At 43.3% G+C, this 18,808-nt stretch overlaps 2 protein-coding genes across 2 annotated transcripts in view; both read right to left on the bottom strand.

The window, feature by feature from the left end:
- Positions 1–18,808, bottom strand: part of LOC134086228 (NACHT, LRR and PYD domains-containing protein 12-like) — a gene marked incomplete in the record, with an annotated part of 983,201 nt that overhangs the window by 947,406 nt on the left and 16,987 nt on the right.
- The window catches only part of LOC134086697 (stonustoxin subunit beta-like), a 9,568-nt gene continuing 6,351 nt past the window's right edge, over positions 15,592–18,808 (bottom strand). Inside the window, exon 2 of the mRNA XM_062540048.1 lies at positions 15,592–18,808. This exon is cut by the window's right edge and continues 2,742 nt beyond it. The gene's annotated coding sequence lies outside the window, so the exon portion shown is untranslated.

Genomic DNA, 18,808 nt, shown 5'->3' with positions numbered 1-18,808 from the left:
GATGTGGCTCAATGGTGCCGCACGTGTGATCGATGCCAGACTGCTAAAGACACCCAACCCGCAGCACAGAGTTTCATGGGGCATCTGCTGGCTTCTCGGCCACACGAGGTACTTGCCATTGATTTTACAGTGTTGGAGCAGTCTCGGTCTGGTTTGGAAAATGTTCTGGTCATTACGGATGTTTTCAGTAAATACACACTGGCCATTCCTACCAGGGACCAACGTGCCTCCACTGTTGCCCAGGTGTTGGTTTGTGAGTGGTTCTATAAGTTTGGTGTCCCAATGCGCATTCACTCCGATCAGGGGCGTTGCTTTGAGGCATCTCTCCTCCAACAGCTTTGCCATCTGTATGGCATTGAGAAGTCACGTACCACCCCTTGCCACCCGGCTGGAAACGGCCAGTGTGAACGTTTTAATCGAACGTTGCACAACCTGCTCCGTACCCTGCCTGTGTCACGGAAGAGAGACTGGGTTGCATGCCTCCCACAGTTACTCTTCTGCTACAACACCACTCCACACCCAGCTACAGGCGAGTCACCGTATTTTTTAATGTTTGGCCAAGAGCCGCGTCTGCCCATTGATTTCTTGTTGGGAAGGGTGCAAGAGCCAAGAGTAGGTACCATACACGATTGGGTCCTTGAACATCAGGCCAGGTTGCAAATGGCCTTTGACGGTGCCCGGGACCGGTTGCAGGCGGCAGCCGACCGACGAAAGGAGAACTACGATCGTCATGTCCATGATTCACCACTGGGGGAGGGTCAACTGGTCTACCTCCGGGATTTTAATGTGAGGGGTCGACATAAAATTCAGGACCTGTGGAGCCCAGTGGTGTATCAGGTCGTAAAACCCCCCCCTGACGGGAGAGGGGTGTACACGATTGCACCAGTGAGTGATCAGAGTAGGGTAAGACATGTTCATCGTAATCTCCTGAAGGCCCGTTTAGGACCGGACCCTCCTATGTGTCCCCCTCAGACTGGCTTATTGGCAGAGGAGATTCTTGTTGCAGGGGAAGATGAGGTAGATGGTGACTTGGCCCTCTTGGTCCCTGCGTCTGCCCAACACCCCCAAGAAGGACCTGCACCTATGACCGTCTGCTCTCTTCCAGTTCCTGAGCATACCCTCGGCCCTGTTGCACCTCCTGTCCCACTAGAATTGTGCCTGCCAAGCACGAGCATGCCAGTGATGCCATTAGCTCCCCCATCGGAAAACCTGCCTGGTACCAGTGAAATAGTCCAACGGCGCACCTCCAGGGCTACGGCGGGCCAACACTCTAACCCCCACCGGCTACCACAAGCCACAAACCACACAGCAGGTGATCCTGTTGGCCCGTTGTCTAGTGCAATTTCAGCCGTATTTAGGCCCTGGAATTAGGTAGTTTGAGTTTGACCTTGAATTCCACCGTCGGGACGACGATGCAAAAAGGTGGGACAGATTGTAGTAGGACTAATGGGTGGAGTCCTTTGTAATTAGTCAGCCAATCGGTTATCTGGCTACCGGATAAAATAGTAGGGTGCGTTCGCTTAGGCAAACGCCTGGACACCTGCCGTTGCCACTTCCTGTTAAGCCCCTTCCTACCCGGTTGCTGGTAAGAGATTGTGTTTGGTCTTGCTCTCTCTCTCTCTCGCTCTCTTGTTTGGTTGATGTAGTGTTAAATCTCTAATATTGGCTATCAATGTCCTACAGCACCGTCAGTGCTTGCCTCACTCTTCCCGCACTGTTTGCCTCTCCCTTCTCGTTCATTGTCTGGCTCCGTGACGAGCTGCTACTTGAATTGGCCTGGATACCTGCCGTTGCCACTTCCTGTTAAGCCCCTGTCTACCTGGTTGCTGGTAAGAGATTGTGTTTGGTCTCTCTCTCTTTCTCTCGCTCTCTTGTTTGGTTAATGTAGTGTTAATATCTAATATTGGCTATCATCCTACAGCACCGTCAGTGCTTGCTTCGCTCTTCCCGCACTGTTTGTCTTTCCCTCTCGTTCAGTGTCTGGCTCCGAGTGACGAGCTACTACTTAATTGGTAAGTAACCCGCCAGGGTATTAAGTTCGGTTCCTCCTGCTCCTGTATAGTTTTAATCTTGTCTGTTATGACCGTAGGAATTGCAAGTCGGCGTTGGCATCTACCGCCGTCTGGGCTAGCTCACTGCTGTTTTGCTGTATTGATTCTCCTGCAATCGCATCGCTACTTCCTGCTTCACCGACGCTAGCGGCGGTGGCGGATGCAGACACCCTATCTCACTACTGTGTTTGTGGCGTGGTTGTGTTCTGTGTTGCCTGTCCTGTCCTGTGGTTTATGTGTCTGAATGCAGGCGTAACCGTTGACTTATTATATTGTCTGTGGTGATTTGAGTTGATCCCTCAGTTTGTATTATTTCTGATGTGTCTGTTTATGTTCTTTTAATACACTGGTAGGAGGCCATTCTCTCTTGCTGCAGATCACCAGTGATCGCAGTAGCTGCCGTCCTGAAACTTGTGTTAAGTTGTATTTTTGCTGATTTGTGTTATTGGCCTGTTGTATTCCTCTTTTTGATTTACACACTGGGGGGAGGCCATTATCTTGCCGCAGATCACCAGTGTTTGGCAGCCTAACTATTTGGAATTGGTTTGGTTAAGTTTATCACCAGCAAGACACTCCCAGCTGCGGGCCACCCATATCCCGTTGCACGGCCTTGTGTGTGCATGTGTGTGTTTGTGTGTGTGTGTGTGTGTGTGTGTGTGTGTGTGTTTGTCCCTGTCTATTGTTAATTTTTGTCTCTTTATTATTCCCAGGAGCTGAGGGCCTAACGTGGGGAGGGCAGCTGTTCCTCTGAGGTGGTGGTGTCCCTTCCTGTGTGCTGTGGTCACGTGTGCTCTTTGCTGTGGATCCTCCTTGCCGTGTGTGTGTGTGTGCGCGCACGTGTGATTGGTTGACTTCCCAGGGCCCCCCCTGGCCTATGGTGACCTCTCTCCCCACTGGTAAGCCTCAGCCCCGGTCCCCTTCCCCTGTCTGTGTCTTATCTGTTTGGAGTGTATGCGAATCCTACTGGTATCTGTTTTATTACTTTGTGATTCTATTTGTGCATCAATAAACACTTTTATGGATGGAACCACGTCTTTTGCATCTTGAGTAAAACGAACTTGTGTGCCATTACTGAACCTGGTTGTGAACTAAACATTGAAGTAATATTCCTCTGGGTGAAATTCCCAGAGTGGCGTAGTCAGGCTCTTTACAATACCACTTTGTCACACAGAGTTTCAGGTTCGCCAACAGTATCTAATGGTTTGGGTGGTGTTAATCCACCTAGCGCGACAGCCATTTTACTGTTAATAGAGTGCTAACGACCTTTTCAGTGGAGGCTATATTTAGAATGAATGACCGCTATCGTATTGGCTTGAAAGTCCGGGATATACACGCTCAACTTTAAATATTAAACGTTTTTGGTATATCACAGGAGAATAACAGTCACTTCCCTGAATGAGTGGCATCGGATTTCCAGCAAAGTTGTGAGTTTAGACGTCCTTTCTTTCCGAGGGAATTCTCACTGATTCACAGCTCCGACGTCTAATGATGCACGCTCCGGTCAACACTTGTTCTTTTCTTCTCACTCGGTTCGCCCACAGCTGAACATGTCTCGTTTCCTTTTATGTAGGTCTATGATTATTCAACTGTCGGGAACATCCTCGTCGCCAGTTGTAGCGACCACACTCAGGGTTTAAGTATTTAGTAATAATGTCTTTATTAGACAACCGTACAACATGTGGGCTACATACAGATGTATACTTCCTGGTAATCTCAAGTCTCGCGTGATCGCGGTATTTTAAAGTATCAACTTAAAACACTACAATTGCTTATTGCCAGAGTGTCTTGCGGACGCAATTAAAATTGTGCTCTTGTGAGAACTCTGGATTTCCAGGGTACCACCTTGCCACTCATATTAACAAACAACATTGAGTAGGCTATTTCACATTAGGTAGACTATTCATCCTTCACGGCTTCTGTTCACTTCTCTATTTGCATGAGCCACGACTGAAAAGACTTCAGATAATATAAAACATGTTTGATATTGTCGTAACGGCAAAACTAGAAAAAGACTGACTCCGACGGACTTAAAACCTCTAAGATTGGCACCTTACACTAAATGATTTAGTTGATGGGAGCGCGCCGCGATTCCAGTACTACAACTCGATTTTGGAAATTTAGTCGCCGACTGTTAAAACAGATCAAAATCGTACAATGTAAGCCAGCCTTAATCTGTTTTTAAAGTGTACGACTCTGCCCCACAAACACAGCCTCCCCTGTCCAGTCTGAGAGAGAGTGAGAGAGATTCTAATAACGGCCACATACATGTGTGTGGGCGTGTGTGAGTGTGGCTGTGTGTATGTGTGTGTATGTGGTGCATATGTGTCTGTGTGCTCATCCTTCACGGCTTCTGCCGCCTGCAGCTGCCGAGACAGACTAGATAGGCGGTCACGTCCTACAGAGCCCAGGTTCTCGGTGAGCTCTTTCATTCACACAAGAGAAACCAACCGCTGTGTCCACAACACAGGCTATTTCAAGGGGAGAGAACATACCGGTAGTAAATTGAACATACATATTCACGTAGCCTTTCGAAAACCGGGACATTCAGTGCCCTGGTAGAGTGCATACATTTCCCAGGACAGGCTGTTAAAAAGAGGGACAATCCCGGTAAAACCGGAACAGGTGGCAACTTTAAGGAAAGGGCATGTGTACAACACACACACACACACACACACACACATACACACATACACAAACACACACTTATTGGCCCTCATTTATCAACAGAGCGTAGAAACCAGCGTATATCTGAGCGCAGAAAGCATCTTATGACGGGGCTCACGTGTGATTCATCAAACTTTCGTATCACTCCAATTCCAGCGTAAGAATAAACGTGTGTTGATAAATGTGGCGGCTGGAAACAAGCGTGATTTAAATATCACGCCCATGGCCTCGCCCCTAGAATTTACGCCATGAAGGTGCATTATACGTCCAAAAGAGATCATTAGTGATCTCCAGCCATGACGTCCAGCTGAACCAGGTTAATTTTGACAGCTAGAAGCTGTCATCAAGGAAGACGGGAAACTAGAGCGATTTAAGCGCAACAGACTTTATTTTCGCTGAGAGAACGCATCATACTATAAATACATTAATTACAAAACCGTATGACACTGAAATTTGCCCTTTAAAACATATATGCCTAGGCCTAATTCATGAATGTTGCGTTTGCCAAAGAGAAAGTAGGCTAATCATCGCCTATGGCTATTCTTAGCCATGAAATGTGTCAATATAATATGCTACATTACAGCAAATAGGCTGCACATGCACAGGAAAGGTGTTATGTCCGAGATAGTCCATCAATTCAACTATTCAACTTTCTAATGCACCGCCGATTTACTGCTGCGCGATGCTAAGCCGCCTGAAAAACTTGCGTACACGAGTTGAGACTAGACGTGAGATTTGAGCGTAGCCACCGATTACATTCACATTGATAAATGCCATACTTTGCCTGGAAACAAGCGTACGCCTGTTTTACGCCTGTTTTTGGTCATATGCACGTTTCATAAATGAGGGCCATTGTTTCTATATTCACTCAATCTTGCATTTCTTCTTTCAAACAAAGAAGAAGAAAAAATAACACTCACATTTTTTCAGTCCTGGTTTAACTTTAATCCTGAATTGTCCTCCATGGTCATACCTTAAAGAAATAAAGTTGAGGCTAAATATTTTACTATCTAAAACATTTATCATTTCAAGTTCCTTAAAGAAGATTATGTTACTCATTGAGCTCAATGCAAATCAAACAGGCTAATAGGCCAACTGGAAAAAACACCATGCCAATCTAGCTATGCTGAAGGGTATTTGATGATGTGGGGATATTTTAATTCCAAAGGCCAGGAGAACTTTATCAGGATGCATGATATCCTGTATCCATGAAATAGCTGGCCTTTAAAAATAAAAACATATAAAAATCCTGCTGCTCCTATGGGAATTTAACATAGGGGTCAACTACTTACAGTATGCCCCCTAGCATTTAAGGAAGAACATTTATTTGTTCACAATTAGTGGTGGGCCGTTATCGGCGTTAACGTGCTGCGTTATCGTGCAACTCTTATCGGGCGATAAAAAAAATATCGGCGTTAATCTATTCTCAAAGTTGGGCTGGGAGCTGGGTCTATACCACGCAAGCTATGATCACTTTCACCTTGATATCTTAGCGCGAACGCCAATGTTTAAGAGTGCGCCTGAAAAAAGTCTAGGTCGCACTGGTGCACCTGACGCTGCTCGGCTGCTTTCTTTCACAAGTTGTCATTGTAGACTATGCGTGCAACTTTACCAAACAGTAACCAATGATACATCCTCCCAACATGGACGATAAGCTCAGACCCCTCCCGAATGGCACCTGATCGCTCATTCCTAATAGAAGTAACCCCCCTCTCCTTGGCCCGCTTTCTCTCCCTCTCCCTCCCTCTCCCTCACTCTCCCGTGCGCGCTCAATGGACACTCGCGAGTTGCGACCCGCCCCTCGACATGCACATTTAATCCAAATAAAACATTCACTATCGTGAAAGCAATGATGCATATAGAAGACGTTAGCTAAATTAATATAAATTCCGGTTAGCATCATTGCTGCAGAAAGTTGATTAAAACTCTTACATTCAAGTCACTCTTGCATGAGTTGGATGATAATCTCAATACCAATGTTTTCCAACTCCAAAACTCGAAAGGAGAAAAAGTATTAGCCCACATTGAAACTTACAGTAAACACACAACTGAGCAGTCCAACTAGTAAACTATGATAAACTAGCCAACTATGCTAGGCTTTGTTTACATTTTGAGGTTTCAAGCAGACAGCTGAATTAAAGAGGCAGAGTTGTAATATAGTAGGCTGCAATATGCATAAAGTGTGCCGTCATGAATATCAGACATTTCAGTATGTAGAATAGGCTTATATAAATAATTTTGTAAAGAAACAAATCTTTTATTGTGTTTCAAGCTTTTTCTAGACTTTTTGTTGTTAAAAAATCATTATAAGGACAGCAATAAAAAAGGGGACCTTTTAGTGTTAAAGGCGATGCAATGAAAAATGTGGGTGCACCTAAATTTTGCGCTGGTGCACCTAAAATTAATCTAGATTAATCTAGATTAATTTCAAGATTACAGTGAGATTAATCTAGATTAACAAAATTAATCTATGCCCACCTCTATTCACAATACATTCTTCAATCACAAAGGAAATTGGTGTCCTTAGCAGTGATGGGCAGTAACGCGTTAGAAGTAACGCGTTACTGTAATCCAATTACTTTTTTCAAGTAACGAGTAAAGTAAGGGATTACAATAGCAAAATCAGTAATTAGATTACCATTACTTTAGGCTGCGTTACTGCGTTACTAAACTGCGATTTTAATTGCTTTGTGAGACTGTCTGGTGACAATCAGTATAATGTCCAACGCATTGCGAGAGATGTAAACAACAGACGAGACAACAGAGTGCGGGAGAGAGCATGACCATGCTGCATTTAATAGCCTACGTGAGTTGGGGTTTTCCTAAACTTTTCCCATAGTTCGGGACTTGGACTTCTTTTGCTTATCTTTACTTCACTTTTATTGTTCTTTCTACTTTCATTTCATTCGATGACTTATGCTTTCACTCTGGACTGATGCTTCAACTCAAATGTCTTTTCAAATTCGAAATTGGGGTCGTTGACGTTCGAACTTGTTTTCGGTGGACATAATTAAGTTTGTACCGTCGGAGTCTTTGCGAGACAATGAGCAAAATGTCCGTAAATAATAGAGCCTGTATCATCTGCGTTCTCTGTAGTCGCTTTCAGACATAACCCCTGCGGTAGCCTATGAGGTTTGCCAGACGGAGGTCCGACTCTTCGGTTAATTATAGGCTACAGAATCTATGTATGTTTGAGTGAGGGGTGGCGCAGAATGCGGCCGCTGTCACAGGACTTACTGTTTTTATTTTACCAACGACAGCGCACCCGTTCCGAATATTGTTGCAACAATGCAGCATGTATTCTGTTACATCCGCAGCATCGATGAAAGATTGGAGCGTGACATGCAGGTTAAATGCGCAACGTTTAATTGAAACTCAGCAGTGACGCTCTCACATAATCTGAACGAATTCACTTTCTTTATTTACAAATGTGTTGCATGCAGTTCATAGTTCACAGAACTCGTTTATGCACAACACTGCATTTGATTCTATTTTATATGATGGAATATGCAAAAAGAATAAAATTAGGCTGAAAGGTGTATTGCTTTATAGCATATTCAGGTTGTGTAGCCTAATAAATTAGAACTCCATTGTTTTCAATGGAGCAAAGCCCACTGGAAACGTCTGCCGCGCAGCAGCCGCACAGAGATAGAAAACTATTCTAAAATCCTGCGTGGCAAGCCCAGACCGCCGAACACCGCTGAACGCCGTTTCTGGTGGGCGTTGGGCTTTAGTGTGTTTTTGAAAAGTAACTAAGTAAAGTAATTGTAAAGTAACTAATTACTTTTGGGAAACAGTAATCAGTAAAGTAACGGGATTACTTTCTTGGACAAGTAATCAGTAATCAGTAACTAATTACTTTTTCCAAGTAACTTGACCAACACTGGTCCTTAGCGATTTGATTTTTACTCATTTTTGTAATTAAGGCATTGAGATCAATTGTCAAATGATGATGTCTTTTTAGGCAACTTTAGCATGGTATCAAATACATGTGCTCCCCACTGTATATGCTGTGCATATGCACTAACTTGTTTGGTGAAAAAAAAAAAAAAAGTTTCAACAGCATGCATGTGTACCTGCAAATATGTCTGTGCATGTGAAGAACTTTCTACCATTTGAACTATTTTAGTATTATGGCAAAGCATACTAAAGATGAGAGGGTGTTTTTCATTGTGCCCAACAGTGTGTACAGTAAGTTGGTTAGACAAAAGTCTGGTAATATGAATGAAGTGTGTGCCATGTGGTGCAAAAGTTTGATTTTGATAATGCTATATGTATTTTTGGTTGCAGTGCTTCATTTTTAGAGGAAAAAATAGGTATTTTGCAGTTTGGGTGTGTGGTTTTGTGAATTGTGTGTGAATTTGGATAAATGGTTTAGAAATTGGAAAAAACTGTAACACTTCAAAATAATATTTGAGATTTTTTTTGTTGTTGTATTAGGTGTAGATTTGAACAAAAGCTGGCTTGGTTCTTACCCGAAATACAGTGGGTAGAATAAGTGTTTGAACCCATGCTAAAGTTGACTAAAAAGAGGAATATAAAATCATCTTTTGACAATAAGGCATTAAGATCATTTGTCAAAAGATGATTTTATATTCCTCTTTTTAGTCAACTTTAGCATGGGTTCAAATACTCATTCTACCCACTGCACAAGCTTCAGTGTGTTGCATTGGTTTTAGACAGGAGGAGAAACATCCATTCCCATCCCCTGAGGCTTGTCCTCAGCAACTGCCTGTGTCACAATAACCACCATTGCACTCATGTGTAGGAAGTGGGAGAAAACCCACAGAAGTGTTTTAACAGACTATGTCATCTAAGATCAAATCGTCAAACACCAATCACTCACCTCAAGGTCTCTAGTTTACACCTGGGATCTTTCAATCTGTCAGTGAGTTCTCTTACACCCGAATCTCCTGGGTGATTGTAGCTCAGATCCAGCTCTTTAAGGTAGGAGGGGTTTGATTTGAGGGCAGAGGACAAGAGAGAGCAGCCCTCATGTGTGATCATACAAAGAGAGAGCCTATAAAACAGGATCAAGACATATCAAAATGTAAATTCAAATTCAGTTATTTTTATACATACTGTAAAGAAAAATCAGATGGAGGAGTTCAGCTTGTGGATGAAAAAAGAGTCTCCCATCGGCTTTTCTTGCTGAAACAAAATCAGATTGTAACATAAGATTGCATTGCATTCTATATAACAGACCCCAGTGTACAGGCAGGAGGTGGTGGACCTGGTCACATGGTGTAAAAAACTTAAGAAATGTTAAACTTTTACTGCACCGGCTTCAAACTCTCGTGCTGCAAGTGCAGCAAGAAAGGTCCCACCTTCGACCATGTTAATGGCCAATCGTAGCCTAGTATTTTGAGGTGGCCAATGGAATCTAATAGGTGGCCTGTGCCACAAAGAGCCACCCCTGTGTCTCTGCCCCCCCAGCATCCCCATCATGAACACTGGCACTCCTGAATGTGTCCCCAGCCCATGCTGTATTCCCTCTTTATTCCACTGCTTGGTTGAACTCCCCTTTGTCCTGCGTTCCATAAGGGGGTGCCTTAACCCTGCCAGAGCCCATTTAGGGAGAGTCGGTTCACTCCCTATTAACTCCATTGTACCCGTATTGTACCTGCAATCTGTTGCAGTTCCACCAGGGGCGATCGCGAGTGAGTGCAAAAACAATTGGGGTCTATGGGGCTAGACGGCTAAATTGGTCTGTTTCACCTGATTGTCATTGAAAAATATATGGGGCCTTATGGCATTTTTGATTTCTTACAGGCTGGGTCGTTGTTGCCCATAACACAATAGCATTCTGCTAATAAATGACGTCATTGACACATTTGAAAGGCTTTCTAGAACAATTAAGTGACTTAAAAAATGTAATACTTTTACATTTAATATGTAAAATATATTTTTTTTGACCCCCCCTTTCGAATGCAATATTCCAATATTCTAGAATATTATCCAGTACAACAGTCATTGGTCTCATTGAGGGATATGATGAGTCAATGTACAGAAGAGAGGTGGTGGACCTGGTTACATGGTGTGAAGCCGACAACCTCACAGAGTGGACAGCTACAAGATCCTTGGTGTCCACATATGTCAAGACCTCAAGTGGACCAGGAACATTTCACAGCTGACAAAGAGTGCCAAGCAAAGGGAGGATGGATGACAATAAAGTATCTTATCTCTTGAGTCGGGTTAATCATCAGCCTGACCTGCACTCACCAGCTTAGTTTGAGCTGGCTAAACAGAGCTGGCCTGTAGGCCTACCTTCAGAGAATGCCTGGCCATTGTAGAATCAGATTAAGATGAATCAATGATTACATATAGTTTGGAAGACATATTGAAACTACATTGAAGCCTGATGTTGTGCTGAATCAACACTGGATTTTCAACCATATCGGCATTTAATTAATTTGATTTCATAACACGAATATTTCTGACCGCATGTAACATATTAACAGCGACCCTTGCTGAGCTGTATTTCCACTTCTAACAGAGAAACAGACACATTTTTGCCCTTTGACAAGACATTTTTGTTTACGTAGCTCTATTAACACACATATACCTATAAATGAGACATTAACAAAAACTAAAAGAACTTATACAAATCTTAGATCTAAAGCATAACAGGCATACCTCATCTCAGTAGTGTTATCATGGCCAATTTTATTCTTCTCTTGCCATACGTGTGACAAAAGACAGTATATAATCTATATCTATATAATTGTCATCAAGTGAGCTTTATACAGTATGTATGTTAGAGCACTTATTTTGTTCTGTGACACAACACAGGTGTCTCTCCCTGCTAGGAGTGGTGTTCTGTACTTTGAATGCTGATTAGACAAATGTTTCATTATCTCAGGCCCTAGTGATTTACAGAGACTTTTATACAATATATGTGTATCACTGATTCCTAGACCCAGGAGCCCATGAGCCAAATGCTCACCACTGCTTCCTGTCACTGGGCTGTGGGATGACAGTGTCATCAGGGAGGACAGTGAGCGGTTCCTCTGCTCGGTGCCGGGGTCGGAGGTCATCACCCACGGCAGCCTCCACTCCTGGGTCATTGCTGTGGGGGATGAGGGGGCAGATTCCTCCTTCCTGCTGGTCTGTAGGAGGGCTTCTCCTCAAGTGGACAGATCCTTAGACAGCTCAAGTGGTGGGTGCCCTGACCTCGTTCACATCCATGACTCTAGGAGAATATAGTGTTTGTTACATATAGACATGACTTGATCTAGTTACAGCAACACACCTATTCATAGTCTGCTTGCTTAGTGCTTTAATCTGACCGTCTGGACAACTCTCTCTCTCTCTCTCTCTCTCTCTCTCTCTCTCTTTTCCGTTCTGTCTCAGACACACACACAATAGTGTAAACATGTTTGTGTATGTGTATCCTGCCTATATCAATCTTTCCATTTGTCTGCCTCTTTTGTGCATGTGTGTGTGTGTGTGTGTGTGCGTAGTCAATAATGCTGGCATAGGACTGGTGGGTCCGATAGAGGCGATCCCTATGGACGAGATGAAGAAGGTGTTTGAGACGAACTTCTTCGGGGTCATCCGCATGATCAAGGAGGTCATGCCCGACATGAAGAGGAGGAAAGGGGGACACATCATCGTGGTCAGCAGCGTCATGGGCCTGCAAGGTGTGTGTGTGTGTGTGTGTGTGTGTCACATTATCATAGTCAGCAGTGTCATAGGCCTGAAAGGTGTGTGTGTGTGTGTGTGTGTGTGTGTGTGTGTGTGTGTGTGTGTGTGTGTGTGTGTGTGTGACATCTTAGTCAGCAGTGTTATGAGTCTGCAAGATGTGTGTGCGTTTGTGTTACAGGTCGAACAATTAATCGTTTTTTTTTTTTTTTTTTAAATGAACTGATTAGTTCTTAAATAAATCAGCAACTGTTTTATTATGCTATAAATGTCTCGATGTTTGTGTATTGCAGCTTCTTAAACATTTACTGTATATGCTTTAATGTAACCTTGTATACCCTGTACCATTGTATGTGTGCGTGTGTGTGTGTGTGTGTGTGTGTGTGTGTGTGTGTGTGTGTGTGTGTGTCTGTCTGTGTCTGTGTCCCCACCCCAGGTGTGGTGTTTAACGATGTGTACGCTGCCTCCAAATTTGCCATGGAGGGTTTCTGTGAATGCTTGGCGGTGCAGCTCCTCAAATTTAATGTGACGTAAGTTCACCTTACACACACATTTCACCTCACTAGCATGTGTTTGTATGTAGACTTTTAATGTCATATGAGTTTGTGCGTAAGAATTAATGAAATAAACAAACAAACAAAATGTTTTTCTCTGTTATACATTGGGTGGTATGTTACTTGTTCTATTTCGTTCGGTCTATGCCGGCCATATGAGGCTTTTGGTCAGTATCGGTGATGTGCCAGTGATGGTTTACAATGATGGTTTCCATAAAGTTATCTTATGGGCTTTTCTTATTCCTTCAGTCTTCCTAACTCATTTTGCTCATTTTGTCTTCTCTCTGTCCAACACTCTCTCTCTCCCTCTCTATCTCTTACACTTTTGTTAAATCTTTCCCTCCCTTTCTCTGCCCCCCCCCCCCCCCATCCCCATCCCCCTTCAGTCTGTCCATGATCGAGCCCGGTCCTGTCCACACGGAGTTCGAGATGAAGATGATCCAGGACGTGTCCAAGAAGGAGTTTCCCGGTGCTGACCCGGACACCGTCAACTACTTCAAGAACGTCTACCTCCCCTCCTCCGTCGACTTCTTCGAAGCCCTCGGGCAGACGCCGGACGACATTGCCATGGTCAGCATCTGGGACTGTGGACAGATTATTTGAGGGCAAAGTCATAAGGCTAACTACAGCTAATTTAGTAGCCTAATTAGGCTAAACCACTTTGAAGAGTTATTTTCCAAAACGTTATATCCACCATTTGAATGAATTTTCATAAATAATGTTTTGTTTGTTTGTTTTTCAAGTAATCTCAGTGAAACTGTATTGGGTTATGTTTAGTTGATTTATCTTTACTCAATGAAAACAAAACAACTGCATTTTTATTGATTTATAGCGTTTTGGAAAATAGCTCTTCATTTGCTCTCTCACAACCTCTTCAAGGCCAACCTGACTAACACCGATGAGTCAGCAGCACAATGCTTGCTCATGCACATTTTACACAATACTGTAGCTGTAGTTCATGCCCAAGAAATGTAATTGTTGAAAGACTGCACTTGCCTGCCCCTTAAAGGTACCAACCTCTCAAGGGCTGTCTTGTTTATAGTATGTATTAGAACTACAGTACAGTAGCCGTTGCACTACTGGCACTTGTTCTGGACTCAAAACAAACTTTTCTCAGAATAAGCAACAGAAAAAATTATTTTGTTGGCAAATACAATTTCAATATCGGAATGATTGGAGGACATGTGGCTTGTAGAAAATGAGTTCATTACATTGCTGAATATAAGGAAATTATACAGATGAATGCAAGCTAATGTTACCAAAGTGCTAATGCTTTCCTTTGCATGCAGACACCAAAGAACCGTTGTTTTAAAATGGCGCACGTAGGAGACCCAAATTGGTGGTGGTGATAATTAAACATGAATGAGGCCACAAAATGTTGATTTTGTTAACAAACAACTGAAAATTAACCTTTGAATTTTCACCTCTCTGCTCCTCTTCATCCTCCTCCTCCTCTTCAGTGCACCAAGAAGGTGATCGAGGCGAGCAGCCCGCGCTTCCGTAACCTGACCAACCCGCTCTACACGCCCATCGTGGCCATGAAGTACGCCGACGAGACGGGCGGCCTGTCCGTCAAGGCTTTCTACCACATGCTCTTCAACATGGGCGGCATCATGCACGTCAGCATGACCGCTATGAAGTACCTGACCTGCGGCTGCCTGCGGAGCCGCACTGTCTCTCCACACTGACAGGGCGGCGCCGTAGAGCGAGCGAGCTAGCGAGAGCGGTTAGGGTCATGCATTTAGCAGGCTGTCATCCCATCCACACTGAGCAGAGGGGGCGCCGTTAAGCCATTTACATTCAGGATTACACAGCTAGCAGGCTGTTTACAAACTACACAGATAGAGGGTGCTGTTGAGCTACACTTTCTAGCCATCTACATTCCCCATTTTCAGAAGGCCGTTTTACCCAGGGTGCCTCTCAATCGTCTTTTTATACATCCTCCCTTCCTTCCTCTGTCCTCGTTCCCACTGATCTTGATGAAGAGTGATGGGGCGGCAACAATGGGATAGTCTATCCAGTGTTAGTTATAGATCAGTGGGAACGAGCCTGGAGGACCGAGCATCAAGGATCAAGGAGAGAGGTTGAGAGGCACCCCCAGAGTCCTGTTTATGCATTTAACAGACCGTCACTCAGCCATACAGATAGGGGGCGCTACAGAGCCACAGCATCTCTACACACCTACACTCTCACATTGCCATGTATGCAGTTATCACACATGCTCTACGTAAATGCACATGTATGTCACAATGGCAGGCTCTGGTGTTACCTTGGTGTCACATTCCAGAGGGAACTTTCAGAGATACTCCCACCCACCTGTCCCTATACTGGCATCCAGCACGGTGGCACCAAGACACCCACAAAAGACCAACACAGCAGTAATCACATCAACATTGTAGCTACGATGGGGTTTAGAGTGGGGGCTATCATTTAAACCTCTTTATTGGTCACTTTGCTGTCAGTTTTATGGAATTGTGTGTGACATAGTTGTGTGTGTGTGTGTGTGCGTGCGTGCGTGCGTGCGTGCGTGCGTGCGTGCGTGTGTGTGTGTGTGAGAGAGAGAGTGTGTGTGTGAGAGAGTGAGTGTGTGTGTTCAACAGGGATGAGGAAGAGTCCAGTACATATTGTCAAGTCAAATCAAGTTTATTTATATAGCGCATTTCATACACAGAGGTCATTCAATGTGGTTTGCAGAAACAAAATCAAACAGTAATAACAAATAAAAGATTGTGTGATAACCACAGGACAAACAAAGACCTAAATCACATTTCATAATCACCTTTCCTTTTTGAACAGAATAGATAATACAAGAAGTCAAATGTATTTTTAGATAGTGTGAAGTATATATTTTGCATATAGATAATTACACATGCTTTGAAAATGGTATATTTTGAATATGTCTGTCTTGAAATTACAACAATGTTCTTTTATGTTCCTTCATTAAAAGTAAAAGATTTTTTCTAAACATGTTTTGTTTTCTATATTGCCCTTTGCTCTTCTACACAACTAACAGGAGCAACTCTATTACTCTATGAAACACTGAACTCACTATTCACACTGAACAGTGAAGTCAGACGAGAAACAACGTTGGCACTAAACATACACACAGCTAACTCTGCAGACTCAACCAGGTGAACACCGTCTAGCCTGCGGCACCTTTTGGACTCACCTGTGCAGGTGTGCTGGGGTGCTTCGGAAACAAAAGCGGACCCCAACCGTAACTCCTTTTCTGAGGGTGCAGGCCTTCTCTGATTGGTTTATACAGTATGTATGTGCAAGAGGCACAAATAGAGGTATGCACACATTTCCCCCCTATACATTCATAATCTAGGTGCTTGATTGTATATACCACTACAGCTAACTAGACTACACCACTGCCTATACTGGTTGAAACACCCCCCACAGTCATGTCCCAATGTTGCTGTACCAGACTCACACTCTAAAAACAATTGAGTCTGGCTTGGTCAGGCTGGCCTATCATTCCTCATCGCAACGTTTTAAACTGCACATACATCACTTACAGGAGATCTCAATCTTGAGGGAATAATTGGACATTGTGATGGATGCAATAAAGCGATCAGCAACAATCAAAATCATTCTTTGTCGAGATCTTAACTAAATTAATGAATAACACAATGTTTTGTATATGTATATACATATATGTATATGTATACACAATGTATATTACCATATTAAAGATTCCAAATTAATCACATATATTTCATCAAAACATACAGTACATAGTTTTTGTGTATATACAGATGGTACGGGTTGAGAATGCTCCTTTCTTTCCCGCACATCGGGACTCCCGAAGCATCGGGAAAACTGCAACCGCAAGGGGGCAACATAGACCGCCCCAATAATATGAAGGTTCGGCTCATGGAAAAACCCGAGGACACCGCGCTGGTGACAAGCGGAGAAAAGAGACATGACGCGAGGCATGTTAGATTGCAGTTGCAGAGTTTTCGAATGTTTACAGCCTACATCACAGCTCTCTCACTCGACGTAGCCTATAACTCAGTCAGTCCAGCAGAGATGCCAGAGCAACGTTTTGATCAATGGAGAGGGAGAGAAATGCTCTGCATATCCGTCTCATTTAATCATTAAAATGAAAGTGATGACTGGCAAAATTAATCAAACGACGTTTCAATAAACCATTGTTGAAATGAATGAAAATGGTTTTAGAAACCTATAGGCCTATCAGAAGGAAATAGCCTTCAATTCAACCTGAAATACTCGAAAGGCAACCTTAGATTAATTCATGAATTCATTAGGCTACGGTTACAAGACCGCATTTCCGTGAATAGGCTATTATTGTCAATGTCAAGGCGAAGACGAAAGAGATGGACAAGATGGACATTTTGGCTACATTTACATGCTAGGAATACTTAGAAATGTGTATAGGCTATTTTAAAACGGAGGCATGTTCATTTTAACCGGCGACGCTGGGTAGCCTACATGTACCCAGCACTTGTTATCACAGATTTTGTCCCCACCACTTTTGACGACTGAAAATAAAATGTATTTAACAGAAATCTCTTTAATACATGCCTATGCTTGTCACTTTACTTATAACCGTAGGCTACATACATGGAGAAGATCGCGCATTTTGTAACATTGTAACAATGGATGGTCAGATATGCAGATGGGCAGTGAGGGTGATTCATTGTAACCATCGACTAGGAGGCCTAGCTCCGCAATATAAGTCTCTAGCAACGTATGTATCGTATGCATGTTCATGTTGATTCAGAGATAGGCATAGACTACCATAGGCTGCTGGGCGTCAAGCTATGACAGCATTTTATCATGTGGTGAATTAATAACTAACGTCAGTTTAACATGTCAGAACTTTTGATCGGCGTTTCAAGTCCATGGCACGAATAAAGCATATTGGTGTTCACAATCGAGCTGTGGCGCAACTGGCTGGAGCATATGCAAGGTACGCCAGCGACCGGGGTTCGAAACCCACTCGAAGAACCTCTCCGGAACTCATTACGAGGAAAGTTGTTGTTTATTAAAAAAATGATTTTCTGTTTTGCGATTTCTTTTATGTTTGCGATGTCTGCTGAAAAGAAAAGTTAATAGCCTATGTGAATTTGTGGTTCAGCGCACACTCACGCACATTTTTACATTGACATAGTGTCGGGCTCAAGTGTCTGTCGAGAGAGAAGAGGGAGAGGCAGTCTATAATGTAGTGAACTGGTTAGAGGAGTGTGGGGGAGGGGGAATGATCGCACAAGACAATTGCTCTTCATGAAATGGATCTCAGAGACGGCTGTCGATTTTTAAATGTAGCCTAGGCCTACTACACCACTTGCGAAATCGGACGTGGCACATAGCCTAATTATTAGGCTACTGGATTTAATATAGCAAATCCATGGACTTTGTTCATCCTATATATACAATAAGTATAAAATCCGACAATCCAAAACGATAACAAGATCTCCCAGAAACGAAAACAAGTTTGTTGAGTAGCCTAGTCCTTCCAACAATCTCAGCTTTTGCGTTTGATAGATAAAAGGCATCCTGTCCTGCTGTATTCCAATGAGAAAAAAAACATCCAAGGTATAAGGTCACGGTAATGCAGAATGCATGAATCTCTCTCTCTCTCTCTCTCTCTTTCTCTCTCTCTATATATAGACCTGGCTTAACAAAGTTTTGTGCGTTATAACGCACAAAACTTTGTTATGCCAGCTCCATACATAACAATAGCTGCCGCGCGTTCTCCCCGGCCTCCATTTAAACTAAGGGCAAACCCATTCATTCATGCCCAAAAAATTATTGTCAGTAAGGATAGGTCATATTACCAAATGGCGAACCTCGAAAATTATTTAGGATATAGAGCCGTGTCCATTACGCACTACAGTTATTTTTTAGGCTATTGTTTTATTTGAG

This window comes from Sardina pilchardus, chromosome 1 (genome assembly GCF_963854185.1).
Source record: "Sardina pilchardus chromosome 1, fSarPil1.1, whole genome shotgun sequence".
In the NCBI taxonomy this organism is placed as follows: domain Eukaryota; kingdom Metazoa; phylum Chordata; class Actinopteri; order Clupeiformes; family Clupeidae; genus Sardina; species Sardina pilchardus.
Note: the sequence above shows the minus strand (reverse complement) of the source record. Positions and strands in the feature narration are given on the sequence as shown.